This window comes from Macaca mulatta, chromosome 12 (genome assembly GCF_049350105.2).
Source record: "Macaca mulatta isolate MMU2019108-1 chromosome 12, T2T-MMU8v2.0, whole genome shotgun sequence".
Lineage (NCBI taxonomy): Eukaryota > Metazoa > Chordata > Mammalia > Primates > Cercopithecidae > Macaca > Macaca mulatta.
Window position 1 is genome coordinate 54,012,511 of NC_133417.1, and position 16,445 is coordinate 54,028,955.

At 43.4% G+C, this 16,445-nt stretch overlaps 1 protein-coding gene across 1 annotated transcript in view; it reads left to right on the forward strand.

Moving 5' to 3' along the window:
- KIF5C (kinesin family member 5C) overlaps positions 1-14,585 on the forward strand; it is a 152,215-nt gene extending 137,630 nt beyond the window's left edge. Inside the window, exon 26 of the mRNA XM_028830683.2 lies at positions 10,900-14,585. The gene's annotated coding sequence lies outside the window, so the exon portion shown is untranslated. The remainder of the gene's footprint in view (positions 1-10,899) is intronic.
- The last annotated feature ends 1,860 nt before the right edge of the window (positions 14,586-16,445 follow it).

The window sequence follows — 16,445 nt, forward strand, 5'->3', positions numbered from 1 at the left end:
TATGTTTAGTATCTGAACTCAACAAATGGGGATTTTAAGAAGATACCTAGGTGGGTCCAGGGCGCTTTTTTCTTTGAGATGGTGGTCTGCAAGCTTCTCTGCCCACAACCCACATGCCCAACACTTCTCTCCCAGCAAAAAGAAAAGGAACGAGTGATATACTTTACAGAAGCGAAGAAGCAGAGAGCGAAAACTGTCATCCTGTGTGATGGAAACGGAGAAAAGAGGTTACTAGTTGGGCGGGCAGAAAGACTGCTAGGTGACCAGAAAACTTCATTTAGAAAAACTCTGACTTTGAACATGCAGATGGGAAGAGGTGGCTCTGAACATTGTCCTTGGACTCTAAGCCCTTGCTAGGGTAGCTGGCTCCCAAGGCAGGCAAGCATGTAAGGTGTGAAGCCTGGACCCCTCCTCATCCAGTCCTTTCTGCATCAAGGCAAGAAGGCGAGCAGGAGGGGCTGGAGCCATCACTCAGGGTCCTGTCATGGCCCAGGCTTAGGCTAAAACTTCCAAGGGAAATGCTTTGGTGGCTGTCCCCACACAACTTTCACTTGTGCTGCCGCAGGCAGTGCCAAGGAGCAGGCCAGGGGCTGGTCAGAGTAGTGGGAACAGGAGGGAAGGCGGAGGCAGCCCACGGGTGGGCAGTGTGCCTGCCATCATCTGCCGTCTTCTAGACAGGAAAATGGGAAATGGTCTTGGCAGTGGGCCACCCCATTCCTATCTAATCTCTGCTTCCTATCAGAAATGGAATGAAACTGGAAGTTAGAAAGTTGCTTTTGACTACATGTTGTCAGTATCGAGGCTGATACCTGAAGTGAACTCTGAGATCCAGCTGGGCAGCTTAGAACAGAAAAGCCTGAAGCAGTGGTCCTGGAACTTTGGTGGATGTGAGCATCCTTGAGCACCCAGAGGCCCAGGCTCCTTAGAGGAGGGAGGGCCTGGGTTTTGTTTGTCTTTTTAACCAAGTACTCCAGGTGATTCTGATACTCATCGAAGTTTGAAAACTCTCCATGGTTTATATAGGATGGCAGTTTACTTCTGTCTTATGTAAAGGAAATTGGAAGGTGGTACGTCTGTAAAGAATCTCCACAGTGATAACAGAAATCTAGCCTCTTAACTAGGTTAAGCAAGTGCCTGCCTCCCAAACTCAAGGCCAGCTCAAGGTCACCAAATGACTTCAGTTTCAGCCATCATGCCTACATTCCAAGTTTAGCAACCAGAGAGGAAGCAGAGACGAGGCAAAAACAGCCATCCTAAATGAATCTCCTTTAAGTAGCCTTCCTGAAGCCCCATGCAATGCTGATGCCTCCCTTTCCCTGGGCAGCACTGGGCCATGTGGCCACATCTAGCTGGAAAAGGTAGTCTTTTAGCTGGGCACATCACTGCCCCAAAGAAAGGTAATGCTCTTTGAGCAAGGACAGGGAGAGTGGATGTTGGGGTGGGCAGCTGACACACTGTGCCTTATGGACCACCTAATATGCCGCAGCACTGGCCTAGATGCACTACAGGCATCACCTCATTTGATGAAAGCACAGAGACATGTGTATGTGTGTTTCCCAGCAAGACCTTACTAAATATACTGGTCCAGGGATTCTGGGGCCCAGAGATTATGCAGTGGGACAGTCACCTTCTTCATGGGTTCCAACAAAGGTCTGCCAGTCCCATATTTTATGTAGGCTCCAAACAATCAAATGCTGGCCATTCATCACCAGTGTAGCCTCTTCTCATACAGAAGAGTGAAAATCAGTAGGTCTGGGGAGACTTTCAAGACTGTTGGAGTGACAGAACCACCCTCACCCATTATGGCTTTTTTTTTTTTTTTAATTTTACTTAAGTTCTGGGATACATGTGCTGAATGTCCAGGTTTGTCACATAGGTATACACGTGCCATGATGGTTTGCTGCACCCATCAACCCATCATCATCTTTTTGAGATGGAGTTTTGCTCTTGTCGCCCAGGCTGGAGTGCAATGGCATGATCTCGGCTCGTTGCAACTTCTGCCTCCTGGGTTCAAATGCTTCTTCTGCCTTAGCCTCCCGAGTAGCTGGGATTACAGGCATGTGCTACCACGCCCGGCTAGTTTTTGTATTTTTAGTAGAGACAGGGTTTCACCATGTTGGCCAGGCTGGTCTTGAACTCCTGACCTCAAGTGACTCCCCGCACCTCAGCTTCTCAAAGTGCTGGGATTCCAGGCGTGAGCCACTGCACCCAGCTGGCAATTTGTTTCTTTACTCAAAGTTTTAAAAGTGGTTTTGATGGATTTATCTGAATTCAGAGCCTCCTTAACACACCTTCTCCACATAGCTTCTGTAACTAGGTGCTTCTTTCATCAGGTCACAAAATAAACAGGCCCCCTCTTACAGCTCTCAGGATGGCAGTGTAGCTGAGGGGACTGGCATTGGACAAGGGACCTGGGTTCAGGTGTCAGGTCTTCTACTTCCTTCAAGTTACTTAACCTCAGAATCTGTTTCCTCGTCTATGAAATGGGGAAAATCTTTTATTTTGGTCATTGGCATTGACAGAAGGCTTAAATGAGGTCATGCTTCTAAGCACATAACAATTGCTCAATAAAAATGTTAGTTGCTAGTATAGATGAGCACTGCAGAACATCGTAGTTGATACATGTTGGTTTATAGTGTCCTTTAATTCATATAGTTGTTACTAAATGGTTTTTAGTTCCTCTATAGCAGTAAATCCTAGCCACTGGGTAGGGAAGGCTTATTTCGAACTGAGTATCCTAGTTGTTGCTATGAGCTGATATAAGGGCTTTTAAAGATAATATTGGCTGGGCATGGTGGATCATGCCTGTAATCCCAGCACTTTGGGAAGCTGAGGTGGGCAGATCACTTGAGGTCAGGAGTTCAAGACCAGTCTGGCCAACATGGTGAAATCCCTTCCCTACTAAAAATAGAAAAATTAGCTTGGCGTGTACATGCACACCTGTAACCCTAGCTATCTGGGAGATTGAAGTGGAGAATCGCTCGAACCCAGGAGGTGGAGGTTGCAGTGAGCCAAGATCATGCCACTGCACTCCAGCCTAGGTGACAGAGTGAGAGCCTATCTTATTTGTGTGTGTGTGTGTGTGTGTGTGTGTGTGTATAAAATTTACTTATCTACAAGCTATGACTATTTTTAAGAAATGACTGGGCATTTGTCAGTGGAGATTAAAAAGGGGTAGTAATCAACAGATTCAGGAATTGCAAATGAAAAGTAAAGAAATGCTAAATCATTTTTTGAAAAATAATTGGAAATATGGAATTCATTGCTTAGATGAGAGCAAAGCCTTTTTGAGACAGTCTTTCCTGACCTTTGGGATTTTCATTCTGAAGTGTCTCTTCCCTGGGTAGAAATTATCTCAATTGTGTCTTCCCAGCCCTCCTGTGGAGTCAGAGCACATATTCTTACAGCTGGATATCTTTGGAATTTCCTTCTGCTTCATTTCAGGGTTCAAGAATTATAGCCATAATGAGTATTTTGGTTTATCCTCAAGGTTTCAAAGCCAATGAAGATGCCAATGTACAAAAATCAAAAGAACCCAGGATAATGCTGGCTTTGATCTTATCTGGTTCAGATCCACAGGGGGCTGCCACAGGAGGAGATGATCTTTTTCAAACGCTAGAGCTACCTATGGGGCAGTGGAGTGCAACCATGTGACATCGGGCAGGTTGCTTGATTTCTGTCAGCTTCAGTTTTTCTCACCAGCCAAGGGGGTTCAGGCATCGAGAGCCTAGCTCTGGACTTGGTTTCACAGTGAATGAGACAAGAAGGCTCTCTTCTTGTGCAGTGATATGCTTGTTAGGGGAAAATGGACAGAAAATAAACAAGGTAACTTCAAGTAGTGGTAAGTGCTAGAAGAAAACAGAAACAGGCTAATGGAATAGGAACACTGTTTTAGAAGAGGGGGTGACATTTAAGTTGAGACTGAGTGATGAAAAATGCCAGGCACACAGCAACCTGGGAGAGAGTGGTTTGATGATCGCTCAAAGGTAGGAATGAATGAGGGTTATTCGAGGAACGAGGAACGTTAGCAAGGCTGATAAGGCGGTACAAGGCTGATAAGGTGGTACAAGGCTGATAAGGTGGTAGCTCCTGATCTGGGAGAACCCATCTTCATTAGAGTGGATGGGGAGGGAGTTGGGCCCAAGTAAATGAAGGTGTTGAGACTGGGGGCAAGTTAGATTGTGACCTAGTGCGAGGGGTCACCAGGGCTGTGGGCATGGGAGCAGTGGGAGCTGGTTCATGATTAGACAGGCCACTCTGGGCTGGACCCTGGAGAAGGGGTAGGAATGGGGCGACAGTAAGCACTGGGGGTTGTCTAGGGGGTACCCTAGGTGGCCATGGGGAGGGGTCCGGTACCAGACCCAGGTGGTGGCAGCAGGGGAGAAGTGGCTCGAGTCAGTGCCTGCTTAGAGCTGATTCAGCTGTCAGGCTTACTGATGAGCATTGAGAGCAAGAGGACGAGGAAGGAAGGGAATCAAGGTAGTTCCTAGATTTTTGTGGGCCCCAGCAATTAGGAGACATTGGTCCCTTTTTAACCATGCCAGGGGAAATCGGGGGATGAGCAGGTTTTGTGGGAAAGCTTGGTTTCCATCATGTTGCTTATGCGCTGCCTCTCAGACATCCAGCTGAGCCCACCACCCAAGTGGGTGTGTGGAACAGGTGGCTGGATCTGTGGGTCTGGAGCATAGCAGAGAGGCTGGGGCGAGGCCAGGGCTGGAGACTTGTGACCTGTAGATTGTGTTTATGGCCACGGGTCTGAAGGAGGCAACCTAGAGAAAAGGTGGGCCCAGCAGAGAGGAGAGCTGAGGGGTGAGTTGGACCAGGCCCAGGCACTGGCAAATGGGAAGGTCAGAGAAAGGAGGTGGCACCAGCCGAGGGGCCTGAGGAGCATGTGGGGGCACAGAGGTCAAGTGAAGACCTTGACCCTAGAAGGAAGGTGGTCAGCTCCGAGCTTGAGTAAGATGACAACAGAGACTGGGTGGTTGAAGAAGGCCAGATGGCGGTGACCTTAGCATGGACTAGAGAGAGCAGATGAGGAAGGAGAGCCAGCAGCTGAACCCACTTTGGGGGTTTTATTTGAAGGAGATCAGAGAAATGGAGCGACGTGGAGTTAAGGTGGGGCTGTGTTGCTTTTCTGTCATGAGATGGGAGATATTACAGCATAGCTGTGTGCGATGGTGATGGTATAGCCGAGCCGGGCAGAGGAGGAAGCACAGATGCGGGTGGGTGGTAGATGGGGTGCACTGGGAGGCAAGATCCAGCTCACCTTAGTTAGAACTTGTTTTCTCGTGCAGGCAAGAAGCCAGATGATTAGTGAGAAAGAGGGAGGAAGCAGGGTCTCGCTCTTGAGACCAGAGATGGTGTAAAATCGACCTCTCAGGCAGTGCTGAGTCCTTCTTTGCAGCCCCATACTTAATGCAGACACCTGATTAAACGTCTGCCCAGCTCCCTGGTTCTGAGGGCCCTGGAGATCCACTTCCTTTCCAGGCAGTGCTTTGGCAAGCCAGGGGACTTGTTCAAATGTCTCCACCAGATGGCGCCAGTGGGGCATTGCTGAATCCTCAGATGTTTTCTGAAAGACTGAAGGCAGAATGGTCTTTTTTCTTGGTTGTCGTATATTTAGACCATTTTATCTCAAACTTGAGTAGTAAATAGAGTACTTTAAAAGGAATACAATTCTCACAGATCCCCAGAGTTGATTTAAATTATTATATTATAATACTTAAGTATTTGCATATTATAAACAAAAACAAATTTGGAAATTAAATTGAAATAAAACCACAAATAAAAAATCCGAACCACAAAACCCACTTCACATAATTTAATGAAAGAAGGGCTTTTTCTGAAAATAAAGAGCTAAGTGCAATGCAACCCCGGAGTGCGTTGCTTCTTGTAGAGTTTGGGATGCCTGTTTTTTGTGTGTCGTGGTGTGTCTCAATTCTTTCACTTCTGTACTCCCAGCACTCTGAGAGGCTGAGGCTGGAGGATGGCTTGAGCTCAGGAGTTTGAGACCAGCCTGGGCAACTTAGCGAGACCTTGTCTCTACTAAAAATAAAAACATTAGCCAGGTGTGGTGGTGCATGCCTGTAGCTCCAGCGACTTGGAAGGCTGAGCTGGGAGGATCATTTCAGCTGGAGAGTTCGAGGCTGCAGTGAGCTGTGATCATGCCACCACACTCTAGCCTGGGTGACAGAGCGAGAGCCTGGGTGACAGAGCGAGATCCTGCCTCAAAAAGAATAAACAAATAAAACAAATACATGAAGATTAGCCTAGTGCCTGGCACTGAATGAGCACTCTGTGGTGCTCATCTGTGTTGTCCTCATCACCTGATCCCGTCTCCTCATGCTACATCCCAAAGAGGCGGGATGCGCTGTCAAGATCCCACACCTACGAGTGGTAGATCCTGGGCTAAGAGCAATGATCTTCCCTGCAACAGTTCTCAAAGTTCTTGGCCTTAGGACCTTTACTCTTCTTAAAAAGGATCAATGGACTGGGTATGTGGCTCATGCCTACAATTCCAGCACTTTGGGAGGCCAAGGCAGGAGGATCACTTGAGGCCAGGAGTTTGAAACCAGCCTTGGTGAGACTCTGTCTCTACAAAAAATAAATAAAATAAAATAAAATAAAAATTAGCTAGGTATGGTGGCATACACCTGTAGTCCCAACTGCTTTGGAGGCTGAGGTGGGAGATTGATTGAGCCCAGTAATTTGGGGCTGTGATGAGCCATGTTTGTGCCACTGCACTCCAGTCTGGGTGACAGAATGACAATCTTTCTCAAAAAAAGAACCAACAAAAAAGGATCAATGAATTTATATATATTGATATGTATCATACTGGAAATTAAAGCAAAAAAATTAGAATACTGTCAGATTCATTTAAAAAATAGTAATAAGCCCATACATGTTACCATGGAAATGTGATTTGTAATGAAAATAACTGTTTTCAAAACAAAAAATAGCCCAATGGCATTGTTTTACATTTTGCAAATCTCTTTGACACCTGGCTATCTCATAGATGGCAGCTGGATTCCCCCCAGCTGTTTTTGCATTCTGTCTGTTACAGTGTGCTGTTTTGGTTGAAGTGTATAAAGCGAATCCCCCCTTGTCACACCAGACAAGATTCTTGGCCATTGGACAGCTAAGAAAACTGTGGAATGGGGAAGTTGGGATCATAGTGCCCATATCACAGGCTTGTCTGGGATTGAATGAGAGAATGTGAAAGAAGAGAGAAAAACTTCTTAGGAGAGTACCTGGCAAAAATTAGGCCCCTGTGCATGTTAGCTAATGTTAAAGTGGTCATGGGGACAGACCTGAAAAGGCCAGATGAGGTGGAACTGCAGAGAGAGAGGACAGAAATAACTGTAGGTGGATGCTGCTGAGGCAGAGGACTTTGAAACTAGCATTCTCAACCCAAAAGGAAGGAATTGTGGAGCATCTGGAGGCAAGAATTCCTGATTCCGTCTACCGCACAGGAGGCTCCAACACTTCGATACTCCTCAGCTTCATGGTTCTCAGAGTCATAAATTCAGAGCAACTAAAATTATTCCTCCATAGCAGATTGTACCAACGCTCCAATGAGATAAATCCACTTCTATTCAGCAGTGATAAGTAGAGTAAAATTGGTAATTCTTATAATGTGGGGATTGAATTATAAAAAGGCAAAAGAAAAACTAAAATTATGTACTGTTTGGATTAAGCTTAAATCCACTGCAAGCAATTGCAAAAGCCCAAGTTGGGGGTGAAAACGGTCTCTAAATACTTCTTGCAAAACCCTTTTGTAATTAACTTCCTTCATTAGCCTTCCCCACCCCTTCTAAAGAAAGGTGATTTTATTTCCTCCTAAATCTGGTCACACGTTGCCCCTTTGAATTACCATCTCCAGTTTGGCAGAGCGCCAGTTTGGCAGTCCTAGAGCAGGTCAGTTGGTCCAGTCCCCTGCCTCTAAGTGAGTGACTGGCTACTTGGAAGAGAGTCAACAGGACTGGGTTTTAAAGATTCTCCAGATTCCCCAGTCTCTCTGGGATTAGAACAGTCAGAAATGCTGTATCTCATTTACCTTTGAAATTTATATCTATTTTCTCCCATGAATTTATCTAAGGAGATGAAGATCCCGATAGTGGGAAGGATGGATGGGAGCATCCTACTGGAATCCTTGTTTCTTGGGCCTGCTGGAAAGACTTCTCAGCAGACAGGCCTGTAGAGATCCTTAACTGGGGATGAAGAGGAACGCTGCATCCTAGTAAAGAAAGGACCCTTTATTGGCAGAGTTCCTGTGCTTTTCCCTTCAGCAACCTGTCACAATCTCAGTTCTCCTCCCTCACGCTCCTTGAGGTGACTAAACTAAGCAGGTAGGGCCTCCTTTGTGGCCCCGCATTTCTTCCAAACTATCAGCCAAAACCTGCTGAATCTTGCCCAGCGGGGATCGGGGGTTTTGACTGAAGGGCCTTCCAGGGGGAAATCATGTCACTTCATGGTCTGCTGGAGTTACTGAGGCCGCCCCATTGCATTTGTGTCTAGTGCTTGCTGTGTCAACACAGTTTGGCTGCAAACATTGCGTCAGGTCATAATCCCACAATCCAAGGTATGTGCCGGCACCTCCCTGCCTCCAGGCACGCAGGACAGCCATCTCATCCGAGCAAGGGGATCTCATCTGACCAGGGCGATGGCGTGCATGGAGAAACGACCTGGGAGAAAGTGAAATGGCAATTTCAGTGGTGGCATTCAGGCAGCACTCCTATTGGTTTTCAGCTCAAAATGGATTTTAAATAACAACTATGACCGTGCTTTTAGGTTTTTCACTTCTAATACTGACAATAAGCCCAAAATTTCACCAGAAAGGCCATGTTCTTCCCAAAGACATCTTACTCTCTGTGACTTCTAAAAATGACAGGAATATCACCCTCTAGGGTTGTTTAAGCCCTTCTTAGTTTTGTAGCTTTGCCGTTGTGGGAGATTATACCAAATGAGTTCTCTGAATATTTTTTCTTGTCAGTGAAGAGGTGGTTTTGTTTTTGTTTTTGTTTTCATTTTTTTGAGACTGAGTCTCACTCTGTTGCCCAGACTGGAGTGCAGTGGCATGATCTCGGCTCACTGCAACCTCTGCCTCTGAGGTTCAAATGATTCTCCTGCCTCAGCCTCCCAAGTAGCTGGGACTACATGTACATGCCACCATGCCGCACTAATTTTTGTATTTTTAGTAGAGTTGGGGTTTCACCGTGTTGGCTGGGCTGGTTTTGAACTCCTGACTTCAAGTGATCCACGTGCTGTGGCCTCCCAAACCAAAGTGCTGGGATTATAGGCATGAGCCACTGCACTTGACCAAGAGGTGGTATTTTTAAAAAGAATGTGTGTGGTTTTTTTTTTTCTACTCAGTTTCTGTTCTGTATTTCGTCTCCCTTTTTCTCGCTTTGCTTTTTTTCTACTTTTATAACCCCTTTCTAGACAGAGAATTTTTCTATTTATATGTAACTTACATCCTGTTGGTTTATACAAAATATGTGAGGTTGTTTACAATATTATAACATATAAATCAGGAGAGTGAAGAAAAAAAAAAGAGCATGGTAGCGGGAATCTGAGATATTACCACAGTTGGGTACCAAATGTTGATATAAGCCTTCTAGAGGCAAAACAGAAAGTATGTGTCAGGTTACGGAGGGCTTTTTCTTTCTTTTTTTTTTTTTAATCAAAAGAGAATTTGGGCTTTTCTTAGTGGCGGTTGTATTTCCAGTACCAGGTAATTCCATGTTTTCCTCAAGGATAAGGCTCTACCTCCCTCTTTTGTCATCCCTGTCCCCATCCCCTAGAGTACCATAAGCTCTGCACAAAACCCATAGCAGGGTCTCAGAGCTAGGGCCTCCAGCTGGTGACAGGAAGCAGAGCCTTTCAGTGTCTTCTGAAAGTTGAGTTTACTGGTGTTGGGTACAGGCTGACAGAGGCCACTCAGGCTGGTCTAGACGTTCATCCTGGAGATGTGCCCAGCACCAGCCGAACCTCTGGTGGGAAGTGGAATAAAATGGAAGGGGGTGGTCTTTTGGAGAATCTTATTATCCGATGGAGACGAAGCATATCTTTGGGAACTGGGAACCTCTTTCTACAGAAAGCCTGGGTTAGGGCCCTGTTGCACCTGCTTGCTATCCTAAGTGCAGGCAAATGAGAAATGTTTTAATTCCCCCTTAGGAATGAGAAAATACATTATGTTACTTTGAATATCCATAGCCTCAACAGATACTAATTTATGGAAGAGAACGTTGAGACTGTCAGGACTAAATACTTAAAGCAAAATCAGGAAATAGGAGGTTGTGCTGTTATGTGCTGCTATCCACATGTCTTTTGAGCTCTCAAAATGTGGCTAAGTCCAAATTGAGATGGGCTGAAAGTGTAAAATATACACCAGATTGCAAACACTATTGTGTGGAAAAAAAAAATCTCAGTAGTAATATTGTAATGTAAACGATCTCAATATGTATTACCAATTACATGTTGAAATGATACTATTTTGAATATATTAGGCTATATAAAATATATTACAATTAATCTTACCTATGTCTTTTCACTTTTTAATGTAGCCACTAGAAAATTTAAAATTAAATATGTGGCTTGGCCAGGCACGGTGGCACACCCCTGTAATCCCAGCTACTTGGGAGGCTAAGGCAGAAGAATCACTTGAACCCGAGAGGCAGAGGTTGCAGTGAGCCAATATTGCGCCACCGCACTCCAGCCTGGGTGACAAGAGTGAAACTCCGTCTCACAAACAAACAAACAGAAAATATGTGACTTATGTTATATTTGTATCTGACAGCTCTGGTCTAAACATCTAGAATTAAACAAAACTTTTTTGAGAAGTAAATTTCTACTGTGTTCTCTAATTCCTATGTTTTCTCTTTGGTTCTCTTTCAACAGATATGACTCCACATAGCATGTCAAGGACTACATTAATCACCAATTCCTTTATTTTTTTCCCCCCTACAGTTTCCATTTTTTTTTTTTATACTTGCTTACTCCAGCCATCTGCAGTATACCAGTTTCAGGTCTTTTGAGCTGTGTAGAGTTTCTGTGTGTACAGATGTGTGCTCGGACTTTTCTCTTTTTGAGAAATCTGAAGGAGATGGTTGCAGAAGATCCACTTACTACTCAGAACCATTGCCGCTGACTCGGCCTCCGGGGTGTTGGGTGGTTTCTGGGTGGTTCCTGGAGCCTCCTCTGGGCAGTGCACTGTCCCATCTGTACGCCCTAATGTGCCATTCCCTGGAGGGGAACAACCAAGTACCGTGGAGGTGGGAGACCATGCTCTGCCTCAACTGTCTGGTTTCCTGTAAAATAAACACATTATTTTATATTTTTAGGGAACAAAAAGTGCTGCTCTAGGGTTCAAAGTTTTCATTCTGAACACTTTTCCGAAACAAATTACCCCGAAGACACATTTTGAATATCCTGGTCACATCTTTGGATCTGTAAAATATACCTTTTAGTAATGGCACCTGTTAAAATGCAAAGCAAATTTCTTTGGGGCAGAAAAACAATCTGACAGTAGCAGTGTAGAAATTGTTCATTCAGATACATCTGTGTCAATGCAAAAAGTCATAAAATTCACCTCCGAGCTGCTTGCTTTTCAACCTGCAGCAACTAGTCTCGGCTGGCCGGTTTGAACGTCATTCTTTCAGAAGTGCTGAAAATGCTGCAAAGTTTTAAGTGGAAATGTGGCTGCCCCTCTCCTCACTTCTTCCTCCCTGATCGTTCTGGAGCTGGCATTGGGAACGGCTGCTTTCTCTAACCATTTTCAGCTTGAGTGGGTATTGCTGAAGAAATCCAGCATCATTCCAGCAGTTGAAAAAGGAAGCCTTGGGGAGAAAGTACTTGACACAATTTTGTTCTTTGTGCTTGTATATGAATAAGTTGCCATGAATAAGTTATTATTTCAACCCATCATTGCCGACTGTTTATATGAGTTCTTTGGCACCAAATAGGTTTCATCTTCTTAGGCACAATTAGAAAAAATCCATGTAGATGGATATTTTACATCTAGTTATTGCTCTATCCAAATACATGAATCTAAAGCTGAATCAACCCTTGCTTCCAGTTGTACTTATTAAGAAGATCAATTTCCAAGTAGTAAAGTTTTCAGGGAAACTGACAAAGATTCCGTTAAATTGGCCTTGTGTGCTGCTATTTGTTTTGACAAATTTGGGGGTAAGTCAATGACAACCAAACCAATCTCGGTGAAAGCTCCTATCCTATCGTGTTGTGTGCCCAAGATGAGGAGCTGGCACTGTGCCCTGAAGCTTTCACCACTGTAATGAAATATATGCTAGGGGAGATTTCGGGCTTTTCTCATGACTGTGTGAGTCGAAGGTAGTTCAACTGTGTGTGTGTGTGTGTGTGTGTGTGTGTGTGTAGAGTGCTAAGAACTGTGCATTGACATCCAAACATTTCTTGTATAAAATTTCCCGAGCAAAGCAAACCTGCTTTGACTTAATTTATTTGTTAAATGTTGCACTTTGTTTATGTATGTTTTGTTTTTGGGGGGGAATAAGGAGAGGGAGGAGGACAAACTATTGAAGTATTTATTTCGTGAAGATGGCAATTTTGCATTTGTTTAAATTTTTTTCATTCTTTAATTTTGTTATCAGTGCCAGCCCAATATACCTGCTCCATCATTATTTGCAGTCTGATAAAAGGGTCCTTGTGGGGCAGGTTTTGCAAAGTTTATCAGGTAATAACATATGCCACATAACCTTGTTAATATGTTTGCTTCTGATTTGGGCAGCTAAAACATTGGTGTTTGGGATAATTGCCAATTATTAATTGTCATTACCACTACTCTCCATTACTTTTTGTTTGGAAATTGAACAAAGGTCAGTAATGGTGTTTGGCTCTTGTTAATATCCATCATAAAATAGATTGTTTTAGATTCTCTCCAGAGTGATTTTTCCCTGGGTACCCCCTTTCTAGTTCTAAAGAATTGCTTGGCACTTTCATGTTTCAAAGGGAAACATTCACTTGTAGTTCCATTTTGCTTGATCTCTACAAGGGACTGACAACATTCGCTTTACTTTTATTCACAGAGAAAGTTGGCTTTGATGTCTCTTAAAGATAATTCTGCTAGTTGCTGATCAGCCAGTCAGTTCACCTAGCTTCAATCTTTATAGGACTTCTAATCTAATTTTCCTATACTGTGACTAAAAGGAAGGCAAATTATTGGAATGGATTATTCAAATGGATCCTTAAATATTGTTATGTATAGTAAGCCAGTTATTATATCAGGACCATGTTCTCTGTAGGCCACTTTCTAAAAAAGCCACATATGTGCAATTTTCAGGTTTTTAGACTATTGCTCCCTGTACTTTAAGTGTAAAAACCACACTTCTGAACAACTAAGCTCGTGATTATGATTTTGGTTATATGCAGCTTTTGACAAGTGTGTATTGTGTCTTTTTCTCCTCTATGAATAATTTTATATTTCATGCTACTTCTTCAAAGTTTACTCTTTGATGCTCTAAGAGAACAGCCAGATGGTTTATACGAATAATCTTTATCTGCAGGATGGTGGATTGGTAAATTAGGAGAATGTTGTTTGAGATATCAAGATTTATGGTTGGAAACTAAAATACGTAATGCCAAATGTGTTTTTGTCAATTACTAGAGAATTCTGTGCAAACATATCATCTCTTCAAATGCTGCACACTTCACTTTTGTTAAACAGCAGGTAGTAGATAGAAAAATAACAGTTTCACATTAAGACTTTTAAAGGAAATAGAACCATGTGATTAAGAAATCAGAATTTATAGATACACTGGGATAAATGAAGAAATAAAAAGGTTTGCCTAGAATGTAGCATCTAGTGACTTTTTTAAAGCCCTAAAGTTTACATAAAGAAGCTCTAGTTCCTATAGAAATAACTGAAAGCAAATAAAAGTTCTTAACAATCCCCTCTTTTGAAGTGCATTTTTTAAAGCAGGGCAGGAGACATTTGGACTCTAGCTATATGACATATTGGGAAAGGCCGAGGGTGGAGGGAAGATTTCACTTCATTGTCTAGTCCAGAATCTTGAGTAAGCTAAAGAAACCATCGTAATCTAAAATTGCTTCATTTAACACTAACAATTTAGACTTTTTAAACCAAGCATTGAATAATGGCTGGATAACTGCCAAAGGAAGCGCCGCTCCATGAAGTCTGCTTACTTATTTAAAAATTGTGTATCAATTTTAAATACTGTTCATTGTGTGCAGATATAAGGGGAATAGGGCATTCTGTAGAATTATCCATGTCTAGTTTGTAAAGTGCGTCCTGTGTACTGCAGATGTGTGTTCTCTGGGCTTTATGTATCTGTACAGTAGCTTTCACATTTAAAAAATTGTGGACAAACTTGTCTGGGGGGTTTGAGGGGAGAATGGTGGTTTATATCAATAATGATGCTGTACTATAGTCCATGTAACAAAAGATCTGGAAGTCACCCTCCTTTGGCCCGCGGAAAATTTTGGTAATCTTCTAGGTTCTAAAATGAAGATGTATGGGTACTCTGGCAGACTGCATGTTGTATAATTTGAAAAATACTAGAAGTGGAAAATAAAATTCAATTAAACTTTGACTGGTCTGTTTCTGCTTATTTGAGTCATCCTGAAGATATGGTCATTGGAGATGTCAGTGCCTGGGTGAGGATAAGCCATTTTCTGGCCTCAAAAGAGTTCACTTCAAGTAAGCAGGTGCCCCAATATGCAGCATAAGCAAAGTCAACCTTGACCATTTTTGCTTTTACTTTGCTTAAATATCCGCTCTAAACTTTTTTTTTTCATTTCAGAACTAAGAAAACTTGATGTTTGTCACTTCAGTTCTGAAAAGATAGCAACTGATGTAAAAAAAAAAAGTCTTACTAGCTTTTTTTTTTTTTTTTTTTTTTTTTTTGAGACGGAGTCTCGTTCTGTCGCCCAGGCTGGAGTACAGTGGCGCGATCTCGGCTCACTGCAAGCTCTGCCTCCCAGGCCCACACCATTCTCCTGCCTCAGCCTCCCGAGTAGCTGGGACCACAGGTGCCCGCCACTGTGCCCGGCTAATTTTTTGTATTTTTAGTAGAGACGGGGTTTCACCGTGTTAACCAGGATGATCTCGATCTCCTGACCTTCTGATCCACCCGCCTCAGCCTCCCAAAGTGCTGGGATTACAGGCGTGAGCCACCGCGCCCGGCCTTACTAGCTTTTTTAAAAGTAGGAATGACTGAAAGCTCAGCAGAGCAGTGTATTCACTGAATATCTGAATCTCTTCTTGCTTGAGAAGGGCATTAATTCTCCACCAAATGAATTGGAGCCCTATTTGCATATGTTGAAAGATTATCAGCATCTTTTGAGGATTTGGGGTGTTTATATTCCTGTTTAACCTACTGATTCTTAGTGTTAATGTACAGGTCTGAGATCTTGTGAGAGGACACTGGAGCATGAATCCTTTGGAGGCTAACCAGTGCCAGGACACAGGATAATTTTTTTTTCTGCTATCATAACAAGGAGACTTCCCTACCTTGGGTCACTAGAATCGTGTGACCATGCATGACATTGTGTATGTAAAGCATCCTCATTCTTGTGCTTGGTTTGATTAACGGTGCATGAGAGCCAGACAGTAAACCTCTTTCCCTTAATTGATTAAAAATGGAAAGGATACATGTCAAGTGAACGTGTAATTAAGGGCACTGCAAATGGTGTGCTTTTATGCTGTCTTGCCCATCTTTTTCGAAATTGTTATTCTCCCAAGAACTCTGAAGAAGTTTCCAGATACCAGATTGTTAAAAGTGACTTATGTAGTAAACTTCAAACGTGGCAGTTGAATATTCAGCTGATGCCTGTGTGTTATAGATGGGAAAGCAGTTCTCTGAAAGAACCAGATTACAAAGCAAATTTCAGTATCAATGGGAAATGACTCCCACAGATCCCAGAACACAGCGGCTCTGCGATGCAATCGGACTGCATTGATACCAGTGTTCTCTTGGTTCCTGCAAGCCTTTCTTGAGGTTTCTTGTTTCACCAAGCTCTGAACTGGCCTCTGGCTTTGCCTCAGAAGCACAGAGCTGGAGTATCTGTGGGAGAAAGTGGAACTGGAGCAATAATCTGCAAAGGCAATTACTGGTGATGTGTGTATTGGCAGGTTTCATTCTAGCATTTGTGACAGGTCGTGTCTTGTTATTTGTCTTGTGTACATAATACACTGAACAGAGGTAGGAGTCACCTCTTGGATGACACATTAGTTGAAAATGTGGGTTTACTTGACAAAAGGCATCCCAAGCCATGGAGTTTTCACTTTCCTTTTGGTGTTTGGTGGTTCTTTGTCCAATTTGCAAAGAAAACACCAATCTCTCTTGTGGTTAGTTGGGTTCAAAATAATGAAAAAAAAAATCCCATAGGCAACCACTGTTGGTGGTCTTTCTGCCTCCAGTACCCTGGATGGCAAAGGCTGGGATTCTCCA